Consider the following 7,385-nt stretch of genomic DNA (forward strand, 5'->3'; position numbering starts at 1 on the left):
GTAACAATTCAAATCAAATAATTTGGAGTTTTAAATCTTGGGTCGTCTCTCATAGGAATTGCAGTGAGGTGTGCGTATCATTGGTTATGAGAAGAAAGGGTATTAATAGCAAAAGACGAGAAATTAAATGACAGGAAAGTGAAAAGCAAACAAAGAAATTTTCGAACGCTAAAAGACATATTGACAAGGATTGAGAGTCACGTTTTCCTATCCAAGTCTTTGACCATAAACATGGTAATTAAGAAGAGTTAATCCCACTTCGTCATCCCCAAACATCGGGAAAAAGTCAAATAGGCATAATTGATCTTAATCCACAAGTCCTAGCCAACTCACTAGATAGACTTAGTGAAAGACTAGTGTCAGTGGAAACAAAACCAACTAACAACACTAAATTACCAATCAATATTGGACATCAATGACTCAAAGTCACATAAGTTCTCAATTCCAAGCCAAGAATATAAAAATCTACTCTAAAACTAAGGAAGACATTTTAACAAATACTTGAATGCATAAAAATAAAATATGGCAATTTACAAGAACTATAAAATCTATAACTACCACATAAAAATAAAATATGGCAATTTGCAAGAATTATAAAATCTATAACTACCACATGAAAGCAAGATATAATAACAACTAAAAAGAGCATCAATAAACATAAAAATATCAAATTGCATTAAAGAAAATTAAAATTCAATAAGTGATCAATAACTAAAAGTAGCAAAATAGAGAAATTAACAAGAGAAACTAAATGAATTAAAATACTAGAACAATAAATTGTAAAAATAAACTACACTAAAATAAGAATTAAAGCCTAAATCTAAGAAGAAACTAAACTAAAAATCCTAAATTCTAGAGAGAAGTTAGAACTTCTCTCTCTAGAATTGACCTAAAACATATTCCTAAACTACTACTCTACTTCCTATTCTAGTTTGGGGTTAAATGCTTCAGAAATGAGTTGGATTGGACTAAAATTCGGCCAGAAATTGCGAGTCACATGCCATTTTAGGTGAGGCACGAGATTGGTGTCATACGTACGCATCTACCATGCATATGCATGAATTGTGAATGATCTGTACGCATGACCCATCCGTACGCACAACTATGAAAATCTCCAATATTTGTTTCTTCATAAATTCTTCACTTTTACATGCTTTTTCTCAATTTTTTCAAGCCATTCTTGCCTTGTAAATATTCAATCATTTAAACAAACACATTAAGACATCAAATGAGATAACAATTAATTAAATTTATCAATTTTCAAGTATTAAAAGCATAATTTTTACCATTAAGCACAACTAGGAAAAATTCACAAAAACTATGCATTTTCAATGAATAAATGCAAGATAAGTTGATAAAATCCACACATTTCAATCCAAAATTCATCATAAATATGGGTTTATCAACCTCCTTCAACTAGATAACTCGGGCAACAACAGCGTTTTTCTTGGCTTGGCAGAGAGTTTTCAGAGCGTTCGACCCACCAGTCATCTCATCTGCAAAATCAAATTAATCAACGTTAAGTAACAAAGGCTAAACACCAACAAAGACATCTACAAGATATATAAAGAACACCACCTAGCTTGGTCCAAACGTAGCTCAGCTTTTCTATTAGAAATTTTTTGGTATCAAAGTTAGGAGTTCGGCCCCAACACTCTTGGAATAAGACAATCATACACTCCTCTATTTCATCTAGGTCATCAAGATTATATTTTATAATAGTAGGGTGTTCTTCCTAATACAAGCTAAAGAGGGGTTCATCTATTTCATTTAAGAAAATAGGTTGAACATCCCTAACAAATCAAACTTTGAAAAAATAATTTTTGAAATTACGAAAAGAATCATTAAAAATAGAGAAGACTTTCCTTTTCTGAACAATCCGGAAGGAGAACCAACCCCTGTTTTTTGGAAGTAAAGGGTTTGATAAGTTGGACGATGTAGAAGAAGACCTTGGAAGACAAAATCAAGTCGAGCTCTCGACATATCAGTTGATAAATTTTTTAAAAATCCCAAGAATTAGGATAGAGTTGAGAAAGGACAACTTTACAAAGACCAAAAATTTCATATTCAAAATCGGTAAAAGGGAAGCTCACTCCTAACCTAGTGAAAGAGCACCCTTACATGTAGAGGAAATGAGGTTTTGACTTGTTAAGTCGAAGAAAATAGATTCTCTCTTTGGGATCAACAACTATAATCTCATATTTATTCTCATCCTCTTGATATCTACATATGCTATGTTGTTTACAAAAGTCTCGGCATACTCATTATTAATTACAGGAACAGCTGAAAGAACGGTAATATCTACCTAATCTAAGTTGGACGGAACTTTAGACGACATGTTGAGAAGTACTGATTGAGACATAAAGCTATACCTATAATACACCAAAAAGAAAATCATCACTACAAATCGACAAGCAGGAAAAACAACAAAAACATTCAGATAAAGTCACAAGAGGTCGGGTCATTTTCAACCAGAAAAAGATCTTTAAAATTCTCAAAACCTCTTATAAACATAGCACTCGAACAACACCACTACACTTTGAAATGACACCATTTCCAGAAGAAGAAATGGCACTATTTTGGGGAACCATAAAGCAAAATTCCATATTCAATTGCACATCAAAAGAGTAAAATTCTCAAGAAAAGAAAAACAACGAGGAACGCCAAACAATCCCAAAAGAATATCAACTAGAAATCTTCATTATTTATATCAAAATGATAGTACTAAAAGTATATCATCTAGTAAAACACAAAAATACATAAAAAAAAGTTCAAAAGGCAAAAGACTAACCTTAAAGAAATACAAAACTAAGAGAGCTACGAAATGACAAATGTTCAAACATTCCAAACTTTTCAGAAAAAGTGGAAAGTAAAAATCTAAAACATCAAGATGAAGAAATCTTGAAGGGATTACAATGAAGAAGGTGAAAGATTTTGAGAGAAAGAATGATATGAAAACGTTTTAAAACAAACAAAAAAAAGAAAGAGAAAGGGGTATGAGTATTTATAAAACCCAATGGGTAAAATGTAACTTCACCTCCCTGATTTATGACATGCACGGTTATCAAAGTAATCGTAAAGAAATGTGCAAATGATCACGAAAAAATGAAATGCTTCATGTTCATAAAAACACGTCGAGTACCCGACCTAATCCCTTAGAAAGGCAGCGTACCCGATATGATAAACCCATCTCATAAAAGGCCAAGTCTGACCTACAAATGCTTGAGTCCGACCTAACAAAGCTCGATTTTAAGTAGGGGCATTGTTCGTGCCCTGGCCAAAAAATACAGCCAGGCCCAAAATAAATAAAGTTCAATTAATAGAAACCTACCCAACCTTATAGAGGTCGAACATGGTGACATGGAGTTAGCCCTACTTATTTAAATAAATAACTGACTCCTAGGATATCTCCTAATAATCTAAAAGGGAGATTTAAACAACTTCTCTAATAATAGGGAACAGTTATCCATAATCAAAGGTGGAACTACTCTAAAAGGTGATTATCAATTTCATTATAAATATACTGACACTCTTAAATATATTTAAAAGTCAATTTACTAAAAAAACTGCTTAAATCCTTATTTATTTAATATTAGAATTCTTTATAAGTACCACTTCTCATCTCTTCAAGAGGAACTCGGACAACAATATTTCAATATCAATAAAAATTGAATACTATCTTAAAAGGAGTCTAAACCTCACGTCTAAACCTAAAAACAACTAAATTTTAGATAACTTTTCATAATAATAATAATAATAATAATAATAATAATAATAATAATAATAATAATAATATACCATCATCAACAGCAAAGTTAGTTTTGGATAAGTGGTTTTGTTATGGTGACAACGAAATTCTTCCCTCCCCAATTTGTTGTGGAATTCGGATTATGATTGTATATAATTTATTCATCATCAATTGATCGAATCTGATTCATTTCAGATAACTACTCACTAAACATACACATCATCTTTCCGACAAGTACATAAAGGTCGGCCAAACTTGTCTGTTGCTTCTTTCAAGTTTCTCCAACCCTTCTCTTTATCCATAAATATAAAAGGAAAAATAATTTATTTAATAACCATATAGATTAATTTAAATATAATAAGAGTAAGAAATTGGTACAACTTTAGTGTCACAGCCATTAGTCCTATATATATGGTTCACACTACACACACTAATGTGAAGGGATTTTTAGGCACTTGCTCGTGCATAGGATAAATATTTATAACAAATATTTAAGATAAATATATTAAAAAAGATTATTTTTAACTTAATCCAAAATTCTAACTCATCATAAATATATAAAGCTTATCATATATAATAATTATCCATCTTCTCGAGCGATATATATAAATGATACTAACATAAATATTGAGATTGCTCAAATTATTAGTAGGTATATTATTAATTAGTTCCTTGACTAGAAATAAATGTCCAGATCATCAAAAATATTGATAATGATAAATTTATTCTCATTAAAAGATCTTTGATACTTTCATAAAATCTCAGTTATAACATTAAATCGAATTAGTAAAATTCATAATAAAAAGTACTTAAATACTAGTGCTTTAGCAAAAAAAGAAAATCATTTATTAAGAAGAAAAAAAAAAGAGAAAGCTTTAATTTGTGGCCAATAAGTTGGTTGTCTCAAAACATGTAAAGTTGTTATAGTCATCAATCATCACAATAGTAGTTCAACAAGAGTTTCAGCCAACTATTAATTACCAACACAAACCTAGGCCAAGTTCGTTACGCAAAGCTCAAATGTCACTACATAATTGGTTCCTTTGATCCCATTGCAGCGAAGAATGAGATTTAATTGAATGAATATGAATATTTGCAGGACTTGCTGGACAATTGAATGGTCCCAATTCACCCAATTTCTATATCTATTTGCTTCTCTGTTTTCAACTTAATTTAAACCACGACGCAACTTCAATAGCAAGGAAGAAGAATAATAATTCATATTTTGGTCATACACATATATAATAATAAGGTTAGGTATATTTATGACATATGTATGCTACAAAGAAAATTGGATAAAATTAAACTTCAAATGTCAAAATAAAAGATTGGTTGAGGATTTTTTGTTGTATCTTGAATGAGATGGTTTGTTTGAACACAAGAAAAACAAGAGCCATAGTTTGTAGTTTGAGAGTTAAGTAAAGCTTTTGCTAATGATTAAGTGGAACTAATAATTAAACTAACTTAGCCAAATATAAAAATTAGATGTTTTAAATAGATTAAATGAAGCTTCTTAACTAATCCCCTACTCTCGTCTAATGATTTATTAATTAATAGTTTCTAGAAAAAGGACAAGACTAATGTTAGTTCAAAGTTCACTTCATCAACTAATGCCTGTTATTAAAGATAGTCAATGATTATATGTTATTAGCTAGCCATGTTCATTGAGTTCATGCAATTAAGTCTTGCCAACACATGCATTGTCACTCAAAATTTGTTTTGCCAATGGTACGTAATAATAATCAAGCAATGTTATTTTGTTAATTAAAAGACAAAATGCCCCCACCTCCATTATATATATATATTTCAATTATCTGATCTTGATTATGCTGCAATAAATTAAATTTGAATTTTTGCCTATGTGCTTAAGATTGATTATTTGCTTGTTATCTCCCAATAATAAGTCTTACTATTGCTTAATAAGAAAATTTTTTCTTTTGGGAAGGATTGTGTTTAGGAAAATATGTGAAATTTATCATCACTAAAGTTTTGGTTTTTAGAATTCAATTAACCATAAAAAAAAACTATGCATATATGAGATAAAAATATGTTATTTTAAGTTTTTTAATTGATCCCATGCAAGTGTAAAATAATTAGCACCAAAAAGAAATAACATATATCTATGTTTAGATTATAATTTAATAATTAATATAAATTACTTTCAATAAACTTTTATCATTATTAATTAATTTCAACCGTTTTATTGTATATAAATATGATATATAATAAGATACAATATAATGTCATTTGATCTATATATAGTGGATCTCATTTAGTGAAATAAGATTTTGTTGTTGTTGTTATAATTAACTTAATAAAAATTTCAATTAACATACAGAGAATAATTAATCTTTTTTAATAACTTATCTCTAAATAAATTATCATATGTAAATCAAAAATGAAATAGATTAGCGTCTTTAAAAAATTATCAATAATTATAGTTACTACTACTATTAATCAATCCTATGCACGTTATTATCGAAGTAATCATTTTTTTCCCGTAACGACTATATATAATTCTACCCATAATTTATACACATTTTTTTTTTTATGAAAAGCCAAAGTTGGTGGCTGCCGCTAAAAGCCGCCGACCCATTAATAACCTCCTCAAAGTGAAAGTAACATTTGGTTGAAGCCTTCCACTTGTTGCTTTACCTGAGGATCATAAATGATAGGTCATACACTAAAGCTATTTCAATTTTCTTTTTATTGAAGAAACAAAGAAAAAGTAGAATTCATCTTTACTACAAAGTAAAAGTTGCATACATGCCACCTCATTCCTCGATCAACAAATAAAAGAAGAAAATGCGTACCCAACTCAAGTTAAACATTTAAAATTTATTGTATTTGATTCAATATTTAAAAAAATTAAAAAAAAATTGTAACCGATTCTTTTAAAAAAAAAATCAAAATTAGCGTTAAATTTCTTCCTAATATTTTAAATAAATTTTAATTCTAGTTTTGAGGTTTATATTTTAATAGTTAACATGTAATTGCTTTTTTTCTGAGATTTATACTTATCTTTATATCATCATCATCTTATTCTTTTTTTACTATAAAAAATTATTATAATAACAACTAATTTAGTGATCTCTTATAACCCAATTTTCAAATAAATTAAAGGCGACCAAACTAACAACAAATAAATCCATGTTAAATTGCGATTATTATTTTGGTCACTAAATTGATCGCTAAATAGCAACCAACCATATTTTTTGGTTTCTGGCAGCAACCAATTCATTGTTTGTTAATTTGTGCACTAAGTTTTTTCTTATTAAATTGATCACTATTTGAAAATTAAGGAAAAAAATCATCACTAAATCAGTTGCTTAAACTACATATTGGTTAAGGAATCATACAATAATAATAAATATTGTTAGCTCCACATATCTCATATTGATGGGTTTTAATTATTAATAAATTTAAAAATAATATCCTAAATTGGTCCCCAAAAAATTTACTATCAGACAGTTTTGTCTCCTACAAAATTTAATTAAGATTTCGATCCTGAGGTTCTCAGATATCCCCCAGATATGTCCCCAAAACCGTTTTATCCGGTTAAAATGGTGACGTGTCAGGTTAACTGTGACATGTCACCTTTAGGACATTTTGGTCCCCATCCACGCTGGACAAAACG

This window comes from Arachis duranensis, chromosome 3, assembly GCF_000817695.3.
Source record: "Arachis duranensis cultivar V14167 chromosome 3, aradu.V14167.gnm2.J7QH, whole genome shotgun sequence".
NCBI classification, from domain to species: domain Eukaryota; kingdom Viridiplantae; phylum Streptophyta; class Magnoliopsida; order Fabales; family Fabaceae; genus Arachis; species Arachis duranensis.